Here is a 22,184-nt window from a genome sequence, read left to right as displayed (position 1 = left end):
ATCACGAGCACTTTATTGTATACGTAACGTACCAGTCGACAAATATTTCTCATATTCTTCTCGGTTTGCGATTCGTTTTCGTTTTACTGTTTTACTTATACGACGAGTGTAGGTATATGTATGTGTATTTCGTTTTTAATTGTTTTTCCATTTTCGTTTTCTTTCATTTCCCAAAATGTCGACTGAGTGATGCTTTACGAACAACCCCACAAACGAGTCAATTTTGTGTCGTCGCGTGTCTATTCTTTGACGTGTACATAGTATCGCGTCTGAGGTTTGATTTATTGCCTGGTAGCAGATTTGACGTGTACGTAGGGTTGTATAAATCTGACAAGACTGCTTTCCTGCAACTTTTTTTGATAGCGACGAAATATCGTTTGAAATTGCATTGGGTACATTACATTTTTTTCTATCTTTCTTTAGTACGTCTCGTTATAGAAGAATATAAACTTCACGTTTTGAGGTTTCATGTGGTTCCAAGTCCAATATGATGCGAGTCCAAAAGGGTACGTAACAAAAAAATAAGTTCAAAATCACAATGATCGAGAACGTAACAAACGATGTGTTACGTAACTTTCAAAATTTCCCCCAAATTTGGAAAATGGTGTTTTGTTCTTAAAAAATACCAAGTGTACCGGCAAATACGAATTTTCGACATCTTTAATCAATTCTACATTTTTCAGATTTCGAGAACTGATCTCTGAAGGAAGAGGGGAGAGAGTATGAAAAAATTTCAAACCTCGAAATCGCTGATTCTGGTTCTAAAAACCGTTTTGCTTTCAAATCAAAACTGTGCCTTCGAAGAAGGATCAGGGCCCAAAATTTCGAGAAATGTAAACATTAAACCCCCTCCCCCCGAACTTTTAGAGTGAAAGCTCATTCTTTTCATATTACTTAAGTACGAGCGTGGAAATTTAACGAAGAAACTATTGAAAAATTTGATGTAAAAACGTCTCCACGCCAAGGAGAGATTTAACCTCCAAGGTCACTGACCCACGAGTCTGGACTCTCAAGGTCACTGATCTACATGTCTAGCCCTTCAAGGTCGTCCACCTGCCTGCCTGCCTATCTCGCATCTTCAAGACAATGACACATCATTCTGGTTTCTGAGGGTCGTCTGTCTATCCAACATCACAAGGTCATTGACCCCGTGTGTATAGACTCTCAAGGTCACTGACTTACATGTCTATCCCTTCAAGGTCGTCTGCCTGCCTGTCTAGCCTCTTTAGGTCACTGACACATCATACTGGTTTCCCAGGGTCGTCTGTCTGTCCAACACCCCTAGGTCATTGACCCGCGTACATAGACTCTCAAGGTCACTGAGCTACAGCTGTTTAGCACTTCAAGGTCGTCTACCTGTCTGTCTAGCCTCTTTAGGTCACTGACACGTCATACTGGTTTCTCCGGTTCATCTGTCTATCCAACATCCCAAGGTCATTGACCCGTGTATATGGACTCTTGAGGTCACTGACCTATCTGGGTAGCATTTCAAGGTCGTTTGACATCTCAAGGTCATTGACCCGTCTGTCTGACCACTCAAGATCATAGACCTCGCTGGCTGGCCTCTAAAGATCATTGACCTGTCTGACTGGTCTCTCAATGTCATTGAATCGCCTGTGTGACCTCTCAAGGTCATTGACCCGTCTGTATGACCTCTCAAGGTCGTCTGTACTAAAACGACATGACTAAAACTAGGTACCTTGATAAACATTTCAAAATATAAATTACATGTTTTGGAATTTTTTTTGGAATTTTAAAAAGTTTTTAGAATCTGTTTTGAGAACAATCGAACCAAATCTAACCCCCTCCCCTTTGCAGGTGTAATAATTTTGTAATTATAAACACCCCCCTCCGCCCCCTCCCAAAATTATCTTCCCATTTTTAAAAAAATTTTACCCACACAACCGAAATTTTTTTGTTGGTAGAAGGGGGAAAATATGGGAAAACGTTCAAATCGGAAAGTACCAGTTCAAAGATTCTGTCGTTAATTATATTTCAAAAACACACGCAGCCGGTTCAAATCAAAGCAAACTAGATCGAAACAGTAAGTATGGATCCTAAAACCCTACATAATTACACACTGAAAGAAATGATTTTCAAAACGCTGTATTCAGTCCCGAAATTGATGCAATGGTTACTGCACAGTACAGTAATTTTCAAATTACCTCATTTTGATGTAATGATTTCATAGTTCAAATCAGAGAATGCATCAAATAATGGAATGAGTACATCGCCAGGATGGATTTATTGCATCACCTTCCAAAATTCATTTCTATGTTCTCATTACATTTCTTTGGGGACTCAGTCCTGCAGACATGGTATTCAGAACATCATTTGGTGGGTAATAGTTACATCGTATAGTAAGCAATGATTACATTCCTTAAACATGGCTGAGAACCATGTAGTGATTTACTGAATACAGTAAACGATGTACTGAGTACATCGTCAGTGGTAAACATTCCCAAACAGTGAAAAACTTATAAATACTTCGAGGGCCTGAATTAAACATTCTACTCGCGGCCATGTCGTTAAGTGCAGGCAGTTAGAACGAGAGGTCGCAGGTTCGAATCCCGGTTAGGTAGGAAACTTTCGTAGGGATATTAGGTCTTGGAAATTCGGTGCAGTGAAAAACATTTAAATGTGTGGAGAAACTTGAAATTGATAAAAAAAAAATAAAAAAAATACCTAACCCCACTTTTTAAAATTTAAATACTGTTGAATAAAAACGATGGAATGGTTACTGCACTTCTGTGTAATAGTTACTTCTCTAAATGTGTACTGATTAATGCGTTTCATTCCTATACCAAAATTACCGCGTTTTAATGCAGTGAGTGCATCGTTTTAATGTAACTATTACTGTTTATTTCTTTCAGTGCAATTATTGGAGTTGAAATCCATTTTGAATTTTCAAAAGTAATTTTCAAAAGTTCAACCCCCCCCCCCACATTCAAATCAAACCTGTGTGAATAATTTCTTCATTTTAATCCTTGAATTTCAAACACTTGTAAAAAGTTCTAAAGCTTCCAAGAAGTTTTCAATTTTTTTTTTTCAAAAATCAGGAAAATTATGTCATTATTTTAGGCTCAAAATTCGTTGGAAATGCTCAAGAATATTTGAATTTCTAGCAAAATTTTAACCCATTTTTATCGATCCAATGGCATCTTTTTTAAATCTTCAAAATCGTGATCCAAATTTTGGCCTAGAAATTCCTCAAAAAGCCAACTGAAGCAAAAACTCCATTAACCCGCACATTTTTCTGCCGTTGAATTACAAACTAAATAGTTTTCAAGTCCGACAGAAATTCATCCATCTCATCACATCGTTAAAGTGGCCAAACCAACCACTTGTTGCAACAACACGAGGAAGAAAATTTCATTATTTCGCAACACTGATATCGTCACAAAATACTCGGAATTCTCGTAATTTCTTAAACAAAAACTGAAATAACAAAATACTGCAATACCTCATTTTGCTCTTGGCAAACAAAAACGATAACGACGAAATAAACATCACCCAACATCTCTCAAGTACACTTACATTAATCGTAATGAAAAAATAATTAGAAAATTCGTGTAAATTTGAAAAAAGAAAAAAAAAACTCAGCTAAGGAAGCGAGACAGAGCGCAAAACATCGCGCAGATTTTCTCATCGCAACATCTCACACCTCCAAAGAGAAAGAATATGCCAACATCAACACTCGAAAGCACTTATACGATAAACACGGTTAAATATTCATAGACCAAATGAAAGTTGCGTTTGTCAAAAAGAAAACTAGTAAATTTAACTCGAGGGGCGGAGAAGGTGGCGAAAGGTTAACAAAGTGAAAAAGCTAATGGATTTTAAACGCGCACAAATCAAATATTAATGACGAAGAACAACAACACAAAAAAGATTGGAATTAGAAATGGCGCGAATTTCTACATTTTACAAAAGAACTCCTCCGGGGGGAGATTCGCGTTTTGGAGTGTTTTTTTTTTCTTCAATTCGACGTACCTACCTATCGGGTGCGTCTCGTCGACGACGACGACGGCTCGACGCTTCCAAGTTTCCACTCCGACGATGCGAAAATAACAGAATAATAAACTTATATTATACCTATACAATTCTATACGATACGAAGAAATACCTTTACCTACAAAAGGAAAGAAAAGTCAAAAATAAGGAAGCTTTTAAACGAGTCATGGTGCCCGCCACCATCTTCGAATAGGCCTTTAAAAAGGTAGGTAACTCGCCGATATACGAATGGAAAGTGAAATCGGCTCTTCGAGACACAGGTGCTGAAGTGAGGAGGGGGGGAGCTAGAGGAAGGGCCCAGAAAAGCGATTAAATTCGTACACCGTTGATTGCCGTTTGCTGGATCGGACAGAACGACGTCTCCCCTCGTCTTCGACTCTATACGCCTCTAATTACTGGAATTAATTAACTTGTCTTTCTCGTCGTAATTCAGCGAGTATTTCGTCAGAAGTGCTTACCAAGTCGTTTTCGTCGTGCTTTTTTTTTCACCCTTTAAAAAAATCCCAACTGTCTTGTAAACTCTCCCCCGTTCGGCTCGTCTGGTTGTTCACGTTTTTCTTAATTGTTTTCCTTATAGAATTTGCTGAAGATGTCGCCGCCATCCATCGTTTCGTACCTCTACTCTCGATTAAACGGTGTTGCATCGTTTCTTGACAACTTACTCGTATTCACGACGAGGATGCATTCTTTCTACCCCTATTTTTACGCATTGTCTATCTCAACGTCATTGTATAGTACACATCCCTTTCATGCGAGAGACTTTCCCTCATCGTCGTGTCGCGAATAGGTAGGAAAAAGGTCGAATATTACGAATTCAAATACCAAGTGGCAAGTGCAGCGAGTCGCGAGTAAAAAAGAATAAAATCGATCAGACTCGATAAACGATACCCAAAGTAACAACCGTAAACGAGAATTATAAGTGAATTATAAGGTAAAGGAAAGCAAAGGCAAAGGCAAAGGCGCGGAGTGGTGTATTTTGCAAAGGTCACTGGTGGTTCGACTATGACAGTGTGATTTCTCCAGGGAGATATTTTGGTAGGTTCCACCTTTATCCACTTGTACGATACGAGACCAGCGGTGGCGGTGGCGGCGACGTTGGCGTTTGTTAGGTCGCGATGGACGCGTATATTTGCTGCGGAAATGTCGTCGTCGTCGGCCTACGTAATCAACCCTTTAAAACAGCGCCAAGTTATCAAAATTCCATTACTGTCCGACAAAATGTACTGTGTGTACCGGTACACAAAAGTTAAGAGTAGGTACTAAGAATACTGCGTTCTGGCCACAGTGTGCCATTTAAAACGCATTAATTATCCGAGTCTACGCTGCACTGTTCAGTCAGTCGAGCTTATCTGCTGCGGCTTTTTATACACGTCAAGAAGGTTTTTTCTGCTCGGTCGTTTTTCAAAAATAGGGAAAAAATTGCTCACGATTAGTTCGCGGTTTATATCCAACACTATATTATGGTGTCGGTGACAAGACATATTCATATGCGAGCACAAACACACAACTACGTGTTACGTGTATTCGACAAAGATTCTAGCGAATTTCATTGGAGTATATCGTAGGTATGTATCGTGAATGGAATTCCGAAACCGTGGCTTGTAGAAACTCCCTTTCCAGGGGCTGCAACTTACTTTGTGGTTTTCAGTGAATTTTTAAAAATTCAAATTTGGTTCATTTCTCATTTAAAAAAATCAAAATTTGATCAAATTGGCATACAGGACTGGAATTTATTATTAATAGCCCTATTTTCGATCACCCGAGTCGATTTGCTAATGACGGTTTGGGATCATTCTGAAGTCTCTAGCAGATTTTCTGGATTTCGAAAAAACGCTGTAAGTAGGATGAGAATAAAATTCAGCATCAATGTATAAATTTGGATTTACCATCTTCGCGATCTTTTCGATCGATTTAGGCACATATTTCCAAAATCTTTTCGAGCCAGTTCAAATCTCAAACTTTCTCCAGCGATTACTTCAGAAAAAAAAAAAATGAAAAATTCATCTTTCGTGAGCGTGTACTTGAAGGAAAAAGTTCGAAACAATCACCACCTTAGACTTTTCTACAGATTAAGAAATTTTTTTTTTTGCAAATATGGCGGACACGAACCCAGATTTACCAACTTTGAGATTTTTTTGGTCGTGCAAACCAAATCGCAGCTAGTCAGCTGGTTTGGTTGGAGCGTTCGTGAAACAATGAGTTTTTCATTTTTTTTTCAAAAGTAATTGTTGCAAAAAATTTTGGATTTGAACTGGCACAAAAATATTTTGAAAATATGTGCCTAAATCGATTTAAAAAGGTCACAAAGATAGTAAATTCTAATTTATAGGTGCTGAATTTTTTCGCCCCCCCCCCCATTTTCAGCGGTTTTTTTTTGTTGAAAACTGGAGAACCAAAAAATCATCAGGAGACCCCAAAACGGTTCGAAACCATCACCAATGGACTCGAGTGGTCGAATATAGGATACAAACCAAATTTCCGTTCTCGCCAATTTTCCTAAAAAATTGACACTTTTTGACGAGGGAAAATTTGGAAAAAACAGAACCTTATAAGCAAAGTTTCGCAAAAAATAGGACGTTTGTTTGGCAATTTTTGAATAAAAAGAGGACTTTTGAAATAGATAAGGTAAAAATCAATCCTTTTTGCATGTTTGGCATGAGGAAGGGGTACAAACAATTATAGACTCACAGCTTTGGAGAATTAGCGTGCCCTCGAAAAATAAGCGACCAAAAAAAGGCCTGGAGAGAGGTTATGATTTTTTTGCAATTTTGGCAACAACACGCAAGATTTCTAATAAGAGAATTTTTCAAATGTTCTGATATAGCGGGGGGGGGAGGGAGGGTAAAAATATATCAAGTCGGAAAAACGAAAAAAATGAAAAAAAAAAACTCGCAATAATAAAACAATGACTGAAAGGAATGGAAAAAATAAGACTTCTCTACGATTTTGACAAAAAGAAAGACTTTTTTACTAACAAAGGAACGTTTTGAACTCTTACTCTCTGATTTGAACGAAACCAACCTGGATCGAAACAGCATGTCCTAAAACCTTGGTTGACAAAATTTCAAAGGCTAAAGTTCATTTTAGAATTTTTGACAAATTTTTGAAAATTCAGAAAAATTCAATAAGCGAGTAAAGCTGTTTTGAGGATGTATTTCAAATATTTTTCATGAAATGCACATTTTTTTCAGCAAAGTGAACCACCAATGTGATTTAATTCCTTTAATAACAACCAGCAGTTTTGGGATGTCCTAGAGCTTCCGGAAATTTTTCCAATTTTCTCCAGAAATTTCAGATTGCTGAGGAAAGGCCAAAAATTGAGATATTTACAATGGTTCACTTTGCTGAAAAAAATGTGTACGTATTTTTATAAACAAGCTTGAAAAGTACCCTTGAAACAGCTTTTGTAAAATTTTCATAAAACTCGACAAAAAATCCAAAAAGAACTTGAACTTAGTTTTGAACTTTGTTTGAAGGAGTTTCATGCATGCTGTTCTTTTGACCTAGCTTGGTTTCGTTCAAGTCGGAGAGTGTGAGTTGAGTTCGAAAAATTCCCTTGTGAGGTTACAAAGCTATCAATTACCATTTTGGAAAATTCAAACTTTTGTAGGATTCTCAATTTTTTATTTAGGCAGCTGCGATTTTTTGAGAGCTGCCCTAAGGAATTTTACGGTGTAACAAAAAAATCACGGAAATCAGTGCCAGAATGATCAAGCCACAACCACTCGATCAGAGTGCAAAATTATCGAATAATGAAATATGGCACAGCCAAATGATGAGACCTATAATATGGGACCCATATGTGACTCAGATGGGACCCACATGTGGCTCACATGGAACCTGGATGGTATCCTACATGGGTCTCGGATGGGACCTGGATGAGACCTAAATGGGACCCAGATGGGCCGTAGATGGGATCCATATGGGACTCAGATGAGACCCACATGAGACTCAGAAGAGACCCATATGTGACTCAGATGGGACCCAGATGGGACCTAAATGGGACTCAGAAGGGGCATAGATGGGATCCATATGGAACTCAGGTGGAACTCATAAGGGACCCGTACGGGACCAAGATGGGACTCAGATGAGACCCATGTGAGACCCATATGTGACTCAGAAGGAGCATAGATGGGATCCATATGGAACTCAGGTGGGACTCATAAGGAACCTATACGGGACCAAGATGGGACTAGGATGAGACTCGGATGAGACCCATATGAGACCCGGATGAGACCAAGATGGGACCCACATGGGACCTGAGTGGGACTACATGGGTCTCGGATGGGACGTAGATGGGACTCGGATCAAATAATTATTTGAAAATTGAATCGTGTAATACAATTTGGGAATTGTGTTTGGAAAATGAATTTGAAAACTGAATTAATAAAGGGTCATGTCAATTGGACCAAGAAGTGGTAGGAGGGTTCAGCGATTTTTTTGAAATTTTTCCTGTGGAAAGACCTATTGAAGAGATGACCAATGACGCAAATCGGTGCCCTCTAGCCCATTTTTAAAGACAGCCAGGGGGTGTCAAAGTTTTTAGTGAACCTAAAATATCATTCATTTCAGCAATGGATTACTCGATAACCGCGATACCTACGAAAATGGAACATTTCCCCATAGTTAGGGGTTTTGAAAGGCTTTTTGGTGATATCATAAAAATCAGTGTTGCCACTTTTTTTCGTACAAAGAATTAGCTTCGAAAGTTTTGAAACGTAGTTTTCATATCGTTCCGACTCTCAAAAATTCTGAAAAAATATATTATGGACAACTTTTCACGTTGAACAACATATTAAAAAATTGGGATGGTAACATGTTGCAAAGTTCATTTTAAAAAATTTAATTTTTGCTGTGATTTTTTGATTTAATACATGAAAAAAAGTTTTGATAGGTGAAGTTGACCCATTTGACTCCTATTTTTACGTATCTGTTGAAAAAGTTGAAAAAACCCTTTCATTCGATGAAATAAACTCCTCACAAAAAAATCAAAATTCGAAAAAATTCAAAAAATGAACGAATTTTTGTTTTTTTGTTGTGAGTGTAATTTTTATCAACTTTTCAATGAAATACGTCAGAAAGAGGTCAAAATAAGACAACTGAATAAATTGAATTTTTTCGAATTTTGATTTTTTTTGTGATGAGTTTATTTCATCGAGTGTAGGGGGTTTTTCAATTTTTTCAATAGATACGTAAAAATAGGGGTCAAATAGGTCAACTTCACCTATCAAAACTTTTTTTCATGTATTAAATCAAAAAATCACAGCAAAAATTAAATTTTTTAAAATGAACTTTGCAACATGTTACCATCCTAATTTTTTAATATGTTGTTCAACGTGAAAAGTTGTCCATAATATATTTTTTCAGAATTTTTGAGAGTCGGAACGATATGAAAACTACGTTTCAAAACTTTCGAAGCTAATTCTTTGTACGAAAAAAAGTGGCAACACTGATTTTTACGATATCACCAAAAAGCCTTTCAAAACCACGAAAAAAAGTGGCAACACTGATTTTTATGATATCACCAAAAAGCCTTTCAAAACCCCTAACTATGGGAAAATGTTCCATTTTGGTAGGTATCGCGGTTATCGAGTAATCCATTGCTGAAATGAATGATATTTTAGGTTCACTAAAAACTTTGACACCCCCTGGCTGTCTTTAAAAATGGGCTAGAGGGCACCGATTTGCGTCATTGGTCATCTCTTCAATAGGTCTTTCCACAGGAAAAATTTCAAAAAAATCGCTGAACCCCCCTACCACTTCTTAGTCTAATTGACGTGGAATGACCCTAAATTGAGTTTGGAAATGGAAATCGAGACCCAGACAGGACCTAGATGGGACCTAGATTTTCTTAAATGGGACCTGGATGGGACCAAGATGGGACTGAGTTGAGACCTATATATTGTGACCCACATGGGACTCAGATGGGACTTAGATGAGACCTAGATAGGACCTAGATAGGACTCTGGTTGACTTACATGGGTCTCAGATGGGACCTACATAGATGAGACAAATACTCGAAAATTTAATTTTGTAATATAATTTGGGAATTGAGTTTGGAAAATGATCAAACCACAGCCACTCGATCAGAGTGCAAAATTATCGAATAATGAAATATGGCACAGCCAAATTACCATTCACCATAATAGTTAAATTAGTTCAATAAAAGTACTTCACCGTGCATCGAACATGGCACAGTAGGTATTATAAGCTTATTACGCAATAAGTATACCGAATACACGAGCGAAAAAGTACGAGATGAAGTGCGACATAGGACGATATCGAAGGCGGGATAGGGACACACACACACACACACGTGTACTCACACAACGCAAAAAGGTACCGAAGCGAAATGAACTGATATGAGAAGTCTCTGATAACAAGCGCACCGTAGTATAGGGTTATACAATTGTATTTATTTTGAATTTGCATTGTTAAACGTTGTTGGCGTTATTATCTGCGAAATATACTCGCGTACCTACTCGTATATGTAGAGAAACAGATACACAGGTTATACACGTTCACGACACCGGTGTTCTCATCGTGTTATTGTATTGTTATTACGGATTCGCCCTTCGTCGTCCCAACCCTCCCAATGGAAACTGTCTCGAAATTTTCAGCTATTCGCGCGAATAAATTGAGAAGGAAGTCGGGTCGGGGCAAGGCACATTCGCGAGTGTTTCTCGTTACCTGTATAGTCTATCTCTATGTACTCACACAGCTTCCAGATAAGACTCGAATACTCGCAGATGATTTTCACTTTCATCGCCGCATTCTCCAACACGTGTAATTAAACATTTAAGTCGCGTCTCGAACGACGTAGGTACTTGGCTCGATGACCGGGCCGCGCGAACGTCCAAAGCTCAAAAGCTTCATTAGAGAGTGGAATTTAGGCGCGCGCCAGCTAACCGCAGCATAATTGATAGATAAGGTATTTCGTCTGACGGCCGCTCCAAACAATGGGCCCATTAAGCTTTCGTCGTTGAACAACTAATTTACTCTAATATCCTCCATTGTGCAGACTGCACAGCGTACAGCTGAACTCATTGCAGCGTGCTAAACGTTACAATTGTAGTAATACCGGTACCTACGTAGTATTTCAAAAATTCGCCATCGCCATCGTCACCCTTATATATACTTTGGGTGCTGGAGCTGGAGCTGGCCATGACGATGGCACGTCCGTCGTCGTCGTCGTAGCAAAGCTCTCCCTTTCGAGTTCGACTTGGGAAAGCGTTTCCTAATAAACGAAAATTATTTAAAAGCGATTATTTTCTACTTGTGTTTTTGTCTCGTCGATCGTACTTCCGGCTTTAAATGAACTCGTCCTCGTCGTGAACCCACCCGTTCGCACTTCACAACATACATACGTACGAAGGTACGAAATACACACGAATATGGTAGCGTCATTTTACAAAAGTTCATAGTGGGGCTTCTTTTTAAAGGTCGAATAACGGGGCGGTGGTTAATAACATCTCGCTTTATTACCAACTATAAACGAAACGAGTTTTAATAAAATTATAGCGTAATATACGTCACCTGGAAATTAGTTTCGTTGCAAATATATTTTCGTCGCTATATGCGAAAGTGACGTAAAAGTGTGCGATTGCTTTGTTTTAAGAATTGCTTTCTATATGTAAAAATTTTTCTACTACGCTATTTCCTTCCCACCCTGCTTTCTCTTTGCGTCTCGTTTCACCCTCGGTGGTTCATTTTCACCCTAACTGCATGTACGTACGTCTACGTACACGTATATAACGTAACCTCTGGCTCGTATATTCTACGAATTACGTGTGTGTGTGTGTGTGTGTTGTCGTGTGAATTCAACCGGAGCATAAGCTTGTGACTTGCAGCAATAGGATATTTGTGTCGTGAAATAGTACACTTAAGTCACCTAAAGCTCATATTTGTACGTGTAAGTAAGCTATGGTGAGTTGATTAGATGGGGTTAGGGGAATCGAACCAAACAAGATGCATGTCTCAGCAAATGCCAGCTAAAAACTTCGATTAGAGAAGCACGAGGTACTGACAGAAAACCATGAAAAAACTCAACAAAAGCAAAACTTCCAGAAGGGAATTCTTCAAATTTATGTATTTAAATTTTTAAAGCAAGGGGAGGGAGGTCAACATTTTTCCATATTTTTCCTTTCAATTCATCATGATACACGAAATCATTCAAAAGTCTGAAATAGGATGAGAATACAACAAAACTTTATTTGAGGATTTCTGAAAAATTCCAACTCGAGGGGTTGATTTTTAGAAATTATAGTTATTCGGAGGATTGACTCAATTCCGAGCTAAAAAATTTCTGAAAAGTGCTCAAAAATTTTAGATATAAATTTTTGATTTTTAAACATTTTAATCGGCCATTTTTATAAGTAGAATGATGCCCTTACGAATATTTGAATTTCTCGCAAAATTGTTCAACCCATTTTAATAGGTCGCGTAACACTTTTTTCAAAAATGCCAAAAAACATGATCCAAAGTTGAACTCAAAACTCTTTAAAAACGCTCACTTTTTTCAAAAATGCTAAAAATGACGATCCAAAGTTCAACTCAAAATTCTGCGGAATCGCTGCAAAAAATTTTGGACGAAGTATTACAATTTCTCGCAAAATTTCAACTCATTTTGATGGATTGCATCACACTTTTTTCAACAAAAAAAAAAAAAAAAAAAAAAACGAAAAAATAACGCAAAATTAAACTCAAAATTCTTCAGAACTGCTCGACATTTTTTTTGGTCTTAATATTTGAATTTTTCATAAAATCTTAACCCGTTGAGACATTTTGAAAATTGAGGGCTTTTATGCGCAGGTTCCATGCTCTATTATGTACATACATGTAGAACTGTAAAGTAAAATGTCAGGATTAATTACAACACAGACAAGTAAGAAATTTTTTTTAAAACAAAAAAAGAACTAAAAACTGCTATAAAAAGATGCAAAAATTCACTTTTTCAAATAAACGAAAGGATTGAAAATTCAAAATCCTAAAATGGCTCATGTAGGAAAGGTACTCTGCAGATCAGGGTGTCCACTCATTTCTGGAAATGATTTTCCCTGACTTTTCCAGGTTTTCCAGACCAATTTTTCCATTTTTCCAGATAATTTTTTTTTATTTTCTATGCTTACTCCACACTTTAATTAAAGAGGAATGGGGGGGGGGGGGGGTGATTTCATTTCATAAGCTCCTCTTCGAACTGGATACTTCTTCAGATATAAAAAACAGCTAAACTTCGAATATTTATAACTTTTTAAATTAAAAATAAATAAATAAATAAAACATGCATCAATTTTGGCCAATTTATACAATATTCATATGATTTATACAAATTTTTTTTTTTGTTTTTTGGATTTTTGGAGGACTGAAAATATAAAATTTGTTCATCTTAAAATGAGAAACAAATTGGCCCGAGCGAAACGAGGGCTAGAACTTTTGAAAATTTTTATTTCGAGATGCCTAAAAACGAGGTTTTTTAATGCAAAGAGTTAATTTTTTGGTTTCTTAAATTTTAACATTGGAATAATGTTTTTTTGAAAGAAGTTACTTTGAAAAAAGAAACGAAAACAGCCTTGAGCAAAAGCTTCTGAAAATTTTCATTTCGAGAGGCATAAAAACGAGGTTTTTTCATGTGAAGACAAGTAGTTTTTTTTGGATTTTAAAATTTTAGAATTTGAATGATGTTTTTTTCGAAGGAAGTTGATTTTGACAAAGAAAACAGAACAAGCCCAAGCGAGGGCGAAAGCTCTTGTAAATTTGTATTTCGAGATGCATACTTGTAAAAGCGATGTTTTTTTTGTGAGGAGTTCATTTTTTGGTTTCAAAACTTGATTTTTATCATCTAGAAATGGTCATCTTGCCTTTGAAAAAGAAAAGAAAACAAGCCCGAGCGAAGCGAGGGCAAAAGCTTTTGAAAATTTGTCATTCGAGAAGTGAAAAATGATGTTTTTCTTTCATCACAGGTCCTTATCCAAAGTTTACAATTAATTATTTTTTCAAAATTCCAGGGATTTTGCGTGAAAATTACAAAATTCCCTGACTTTTCCAGGTTTTCCAGTCTTTGTGGACGCCCTGCAGATGTATCAACGAGGAAAATTCAGTACCTACTCCAGAGCATGAAGGAATGGACGTCCATTTTTTTCGATTTCGCGATTTTCACATCATTGGAAAGCTCTAGCCAACCTCTTTCCAATAAAAAAAATGGACTTCCATCCTTTTTGCTCTGGAATACAGAATCTTAGCCCCCTCCAGGTAATTTGATGGAGGCTCAAGAGGCAAATAAAATTGAAAACCATTAAAAAGGTCAAAAAAATTGGGATACTGGAACCTCACAAAATCAGAATCTAGGTCTGGTCTGAACATACTTGTCAGATTTCAGCTCTGCAGATGATTTGGAGGGGGGGGCTCCAGCGAAGGAACAACATATTATTATAAATTTCACCACTCGTACTCATTTTTTCAAAAAAATGAAAAAAATGCGACTTTTCTTAGCCAAAAAGTTTGAAAAATAACCTAAAATGTGTCAAAACATTTTAATGCAGGAAAAAAATCACTGAAAAAAACAGAACTTTTTGTCTTTAATTAAAATACATATATAAATGGAACTACATAAAAATTTGTATGATCTCAGAAAAAAGCAGGTGTTTTTGGCCATAAGTACCAAGAAAGCGATATTTTTTCGCAATTTTTGTCAAAAAAATTGATTTTGCAACTTTTTGATTGAAAAAAGCAAGATTTGTAGGCAATTTTCAGCAACAAAGTGAGAATTTCAGCAGAAGTACTAAAGGGCTTTTTAGCATTACTTTTCTGATGAAAAAAAAACACACACACATTGAGATAATTTCAAGAAATGACTCATGAGTGAGACTTCCAAAAAGTTTCTGCAAAAAACACATTTTTCACAATTTGTAGCCAAAAATGAGTCTTTTTGCTACTTTTGGCAGAAAACGCAATAATTTTAGCAAAAGACAGAGAGCTTCTTACTGAATATTGGCGAAAAGCAAAACTTTTTGATAATTTTGCTAAGAACCAGTTAGCTTTTCAATTTCATTGGGTAAAAATTTTTGGGGAATTTCAATTTTCAAAAATCTGCTGAAAGCTACAAAACTACTCAAAGCAGTTCAAAATCGTTTCCAATTGCTTTAGTGGAAAGAGGTTTAACAAAATTTAAGCTACCTAGGTGAATTTGGTAAAATTTTGATTCTCTTTTATTTTTGCCTCATAAATATAATTTTCAAAAATTTACCTAAAGTCAAAACTAGACAGCTAAGCAAAGCTTAGCTGCAAAGTGTGCGTAGCTAGCTGCCTTCTCTACAGCTATAACCGTTATTTCATCTAGGTAGTGCATAAGTGAATCAACCATGTCACAGTAATGAGAATTTTTGAAACTCTCACTGCTTCAAAATAATAATTGTTTTTCAGTGTTTTCATATTTTCCAAATTACAATAGGTATTTCAGAATAATTTATAAGCTTGTATTGCTTCTAAATTAAGAAATTTCTAGTTGTTTTTCATAGTTTGCATTGTTTTAAAATTTACAAAATTTAAAATCAATTTCCCGAATTCCCCATCGCTACAATTTCATAAAGTTTTCAATAAATTTTCAGAATTTTGCATTGCTGCTGAGTTAGGAAATTTGCAATCAATTTTTAGAATTCACATTGCCTCTAAATAGTCAAATTTTGAATAATTTTTCAGAATTCTTATCGTCTTTAAATTAAAAAATTTCAAATTCAATTTTCAAGTTCATATTGTCCACAAATTGTAAAACGTTTACTCAATTTTTGGAATTTACATTGTCTCTAATTTTTCAGAATTCTCATCTTGTTCATAAATATTACAATACTTATTTCATATAATTTTCAAGTTCACATTATCTGCAACTTACAGAACTTTTAATCAATTTTTGGAATTCTCAGCGTCTCTAAATACAAATTTTCATATTATTTTTTTTAGAATTTCCATTGTCTTCAAATTTATAAATTTTCAAACCAACTTTCAGAACTTGCTTTTTATTCTAAATTAAGAATTAAATCTTATAAGATATGTGAAGAATTTGAATTGCCTCTAAATTACACGAAAAAAAATATGGGTAATTTTTACAAAAAAAATTCAACTAAATACTAGTATTTAGCACAATTAAGTACCCCATTCAATAATTTTTACTGTAATCGTATAGTAAAAATTATCATTTTAATAAATTTTGCTATAGGTACCAATAGTAAAAATCATTTTGTTTTAATAATTTTTACTAAATCATGATAATAAAAATTACATGTTTCAATTGTACAAAAATTAGTTTAATTACTCATTTTGAAGTAATTTTTAAATTATAAGTAAAAAGTTAAAAATTATTCATGTCAAGGTAATTCTTACTATACTTATGGCTATAGGTAGACAAAAAATTAATGAAATGAATTTTTAGTTAGCAAATGATATCATAATTAATAACTCCATTTCAGCATTATTTAGCAGTAACTCCAAAGCATTTACCTATCCAATTTTCCTACGAAAAATCTGTCACCTACCTACTTACCTCACGGGGATTCGAACCTGGGTCCCTAAACTTCCTATTCCTACCTACATGCCCTATCCACTCAGCCACCTATTCACTACGAGGGTTACGGCATTAAAATAATATATTTTTGTTTGGTAAACGCCCCACCAAACCACTCCCACTTGGAATTTACAGCTAACAGACCGGGGGTGTAACAGGGTACAATGAAACACAGCTGGTGATGGAATAGACTGGGGGTATAGCAGGGTACAATGAGCGGCAGGTGTTCTACAAGTCCCCTTTTCCCTTTTTTAGGATTTAATGCATTAAAATAATGAACTAAAATTGCAATTACTCAGCAATTACCCATCCGAATTGAATGAAAATAAATCTATACCCTCCGCCTTAATGATTCTCAAATGGTGTCCAATAGGTACAAAAAACGGTCGGATAGCTTAAGAGAACATTCATTGCAATTGAAATTTCAATTTCTCAAAGCGAAACCAATAGTGTGCTACGCACACTAAAAAGCAACAGCTATTTGGCAACACTGTAATCCATTTATTTCGAAAACCACTGTCACATTTGTGCCAGTCATTATTCAGACAGTGAACAATCCGGTTGCAGCAATACCTACGTTTTCATCGATTTCCTCAAACATTCCAACCTCCAAGATTTAGCTCTCTAATTTCATCTCCATTCCATCGCCCCCTCCTCCCACCGCTTTCTCTTTTTAAAAAAAAGTCTAATTATCAAACGAATTCGCATTCGTATTCGTCGCATAAACTTGAATCGTTATGAAATAGAACAATGATACCGGTCGATTCTAAAAAACACTCGCAATTCACTTATCTGGTTGAAAATTGGCGAATATTTTTACATTTCGGTAATTAACGCGAAGCAAGCAAACAGAGCCTAGTATAAGGAAATTAACAAGACTTAATTGCCCGCAAACTCTTTAATAACATTTAAACTAATTAACGGAAACTCGTAAATTACCCTAAACAAGCGCGACAGAAGAGAAGGCACGTAGCACCCTTTTCTCTGCGTGTTATTAACTTTGTAAAAAGAAGCCAAACGCAGGGAGGAATGGTGAAAAAAAAGGCAGATTGTTAACTTAGCCGTATTTCCCTTTAGATAAGCATTTCATTTGGAAAAAATATGTCCCAAAGTTTTATTTACTCGGAGGTAGTACCATAAGAAGCTCGATATTCAACTACCATAGTGCTATGTTCTTCGAGAAGGGGGAAGTTCGAGGAACTGTACCAATAGATATTGCGTAGAAGAATTTATTAACCGCGATATAATATTCATAGAGAAAATTCTTTTAATTAAATAGAAGACGAGAAGGCGGTGAATTTTGTAAGAAAGGGTACGTGCGGCTTTTGCAAAGGCTGGTGAGAATACTCAACTTTATAATATTATAGCGCTGTTTGTTCGCATCTCCCATGCGCTGGGGTTAGGTATAGTATATGTGAGCTTTGTCGCCTTGAAATATAATATATGTTGGAGTTTTCCCTGGTCGAGTTGTACATCTGTCGCCAAGTTAGCTCGTTGAGACTTTATAACGTTGGCACTTTGGTCTTCGGTGTACCTACTACCTACGAGGCAAAGTTGCAAGTCGAGCACATTCTTGTTTATATATAACTTTATTAATCTAGACTCATTAACTTAACACCAGATAACGATGTAACTTATTTACGTTGGATTTACTCGTGTATCTTGCGCTTCTCTCCCCCCCCCCCCACAGGAGGAGGAAACACTAAAAAGATTTTTTTCCTCGAGCATATACCTACCTACATAGAAGAAGCTTCTTGTACACACGTGTGTTACAGCACCAGCGAGATGAGATGGCGAACGAGTGAGGGAAAAAAATCCCTTTGGCGAATGCAGTTAATAAATTTCTGCGCCAATGACGACGACGACTACTACGACAAACTACCCAGAAAACCGAAAACCAATTTCACGTACCAGCGAAATGCATAAAAGAATAAAACTTTTTTAAAAGTGCTTTTAAAAAAGAAGAAGTAACTGCCAAGTGAAAAAAAAACCTACTATGAAATGGAATATTCTAATCGATTTAACTTGGTGAAGAAGAAGAAGAAGAAGAAGAAGACGAAAAAAAGAAATACGCTCATAAGTCGTTGCTGGTGAAACTCGACAAAAGCTATGTTTTGCTATTTACGAAGGTCATACCTATATAGCACCCTTGCTGTGTTGGTATTATTTCAAATTCGTAATAGACCTTTTAAAGGCTATTACCTAAAAAAAAAGAAGCACCCTTGCGGATACGATTTTTTACAACGTCTTCAACGCCAGTTACGTAATGTCTTTTTTTCGAAAGGTTTTTCGAGTTCGCGCGATAACCGCGTGCAATCGTTAAAATACTCGTAGGCTATCTTCATTCCTTCCATTTTCCTGTCAGTCATATCGTCAGAGTTAAATCATGTGTTTCTGGTCTCGAGAAAGTCCATCAGTTTTAGATACTTTTATTTTTCATTGGAGATATTTTATTAAGGTCGAGTAAAGTGGATATAATGATAATACAGGGATTGTACTAGAATTTTTCTCAAAAATAAGTAACTTTAGTACAACCAAAACAGCTGGAAAAAGTAACCAGAAAAATCATCAAAATTCGAATAAAAACCATTTATCAACACTTCGAAAGTAAGCTGGGTGAAAAAGCAAAAAGGAAGTATGAAAAAATATCGGATTCTGGAAACACCCCAACTAATGAAAAAAATTGCAAAATTGAAAGCAATGGGGGAGGAGAGCAGTCCACCGAAATAGGGAGGAGCTAAATTTAATCTTATCCAAAATCATTTCGAAAGATTAAACACAAAAATACCAATTGTAAGATTGCAGGAATTTTGACACGAGCGAGCAATTGATGAAAAAAATTATTTGAGTGTTGAGAAAGAATAAATAATAATCATATGAAAAAATTCCATAAATGAGAAGAATCATTTTAGAACAGAAAACTCATCAAAATCAATGGTAAAGGGCGGGAGAGGCGAGCTTGTGATCCAAATTTGGGAAAAATAGTGATTTGTGAAAATCGGTTTGAATATTCGAATACGAAAAAATGTACTGTGCTTCGGAAATTAAAAAAAATACTCAAATCCGCGAGAAAAAAACATCAAAACTTGGCAAAAATTGACACAATTAATTTCAAAAAAAATGCAACAAAAATATTGAAATTGAGAGAAAATGACCCAAACCGGAAGCAGAGGAATTATCAAGATCTGGGGAGGAAAAAATTTGTTAAAAAAACAATACTTTTTAAAATGTTTGCAAAAACAGGATTTTTGAGATTTTTTTGGAAATTGCAATAAGTCACTAAGAATAAAACACAAGAGCGAAATTTAACATAGACGTATTAAAATTTAAGAAAAAACATATTAAAAATTAAAAAAAAAAAAAAAAAAAAAACTTATGAAAACTCACGATGATATTCACAAACATTTAGGCACAAGTGAAAACACGAAAATTCGGTGAAAATCGTCCAAAAATTGGGAAATAGAATCAATTACGAGAACTTAAAATAATGAAACGTAAAATACTGTAAAGTCAAGAAAGCCCCAAAAAAATTCAAAAAAAACCTCTCAAACACTTGAAAAAAACTGTATTGTAAAGAGGAAAATTTCACAAAGGTGGAAAAAATTATACTAAAATTTGGCGCAAAATTAGAAGAAAATATCATAAAAATTGCAAAAAATTCAAGAAAAAAGGTTTCGTCGAAATCGAGAACAAAAATTTAATCAGAAAAACGAATCGATAAAATTCGAAACAAAATCGTAGAAGGGATGAAAATGGAAAACTCTCGAAAATTCGGTTCAGGAAAAATCACTGAAAATTCGGGACAAAGAACTCGCGATAGTTAAAAGTAGGTCTACGAATTCGGAAAAAAATCGACAAAATTTTGAAGAAAAATCACCTACAAATATGAAGAAAACAAACTCATCGAATTTTGAAGAAGTTCCCCCCTCCCTGAAAAAATGGTCAAATTAAAAGGAAATCGTAACTTTTGAAAGAAGAAAAAAATCACAATTCTACAAAAAAGTAAGCCAAAAACTTACCAGTACCTATTTTTAAAGTTACGAAACTCGAAAAAAAACGGTTGAAATTTCAAAAAAATTCAGTCAAAATTAAGGCAAAAAACCCAATCTATCCTCAAAATTCTCATTTTTTTCCCTAAGCTTTTGCCCTCGCATCGCTTAGGCCAATTTAATTCTCTTCTACTGAGTTACAATTTCACTCAAATTTTTTTGAAAGAAACCCTCAGTCGATTATTTGTCAAAATTTGTACAAAATGTAATTGTAATTGAACTGATAATGTTCTGTCGTGAATACTGCTTATCTCGTTATAAAATCGTATTTGTTCATAAATACTTTATTGTCGGGCGTCATCTGGCGTGGAACTTCATCATTTTTCGTCGTTCATTCATCTTTTATGAACGAAAAAATGCTTGTCGTGATGACGCCCTTTTTCGTCGTGCAAAAAATATTTCCCCCAAAAAAAATACAAAGAAATTGAGAATTTTTGTTTTTAGATTTCGAGTACTCTTTATGCGAGATCATTTCCAGTCAATTACCGTAATTTTCAGTAAATAGGGCTACTTTTTGAAAAATTAATGATCGGTTGCCAAAAACTTAAAAATCAAGTGCAATGGAGCATTTTGGAACATTAGATACATTGTTTCAATTTTTCTGGAAAATTTTCAGGTCCCTCGATTTCTTATCTGAGCAACTAAATTTTCCACTACCTCGACGAATCTCTCCAACTAACAAAACCAAATGACCCCACGCAAGAGTTACAGGTCAGCTCAACTCACGACTAGTGATTTCTGAACTTCAAAAAAAAAAAAAAAACTGAAACGACCACCATCACCACAAATGACACTAGATTACTTCACAGTCTACATCAATCAAATTGACACAGGTATTGTAATGCAAGATGCACACTTTGATATCATACGCAGCAGTATACCCACCAACTACCAATGTAATCAACGCGATAAACCGCATGACGATGAGCTTTAGCAAAAGCAAAAGCTGCATACTCGTAGCAATGACAGTGGTGCGAGCGTACAATAATTACGACACCACGCACGAGTAAGAAAGTAAACTACGCGAATACGTGTGAGGCGGTATGTGCTACGATATCAAAGAGAGATGAAGCTCTAGTCTATATGCACCGCGATGTCCGAGTCCAAGTCCGAGCTCGAGCTGTTTCAAGTACGTATTCGCGAAAACAGCAAAACTCGACACAATTAAAGAGCTTGAGTGCTTTACGCTGTTTGGCTAAACCGCGTATCCGTACCAACTAACTACCAACGGATAACACTTTTACAAAATGTTTGTTATACCGTATCCCGGAGCTAATACGCCGAAAAACTCGCCTCCCATTCGCTAAATCATAGCCGACATTCGACTATATACAGACACAGTACGACACTCTGCTGTGTTCTTTCGTGTCGCTGTCGTCTCTTGGCCTCGCGCTCTCCCAAACGAATAAAAAAACTAATGAATTAATTACGATATCATCGGGGATACCGACGACGACGACAACGACGATGATGTAGGACGAGTGTAAAATGTACGCAATACGCATCATGCACCCTTGTAGCCTTTTTTTTTTACGAGTATTTGCGTGCGAAATGTTACGTATTATGGT

The 22,184-nt window shown here is 35.9% G+C and overlaps 1 protein-coding gene across 1 annotated transcript in view; it reads right to left on the bottom strand.

Annotated features, from left to right (window-relative positions):
- Nucleotides 1–22,184, bottom strand: part of LOC135845062 (RNA-binding Raly-like protein) — a 196,293-nt gene that overhangs the window by 150,603 nt on the left and 23,506 nt on the right. The gene's annotated exons all lie outside the window — the stretch shown is intronic.

The sequence above is a fragment of the Planococcus citri genome, chromosome 4, assembly GCF_950023065.1.
Source record: "Planococcus citri chromosome 4, ihPlaCitr1.1, whole genome shotgun sequence".
In the NCBI taxonomy this organism is placed as follows: domain Eukaryota; kingdom Metazoa; phylum Arthropoda; class Insecta; order Hemiptera; family Pseudococcidae; genus Planococcus; species Planococcus citri.
Note: the sequence above shows the minus strand (reverse complement) of the source record. Positions and strands in the feature narration are given on the sequence as shown.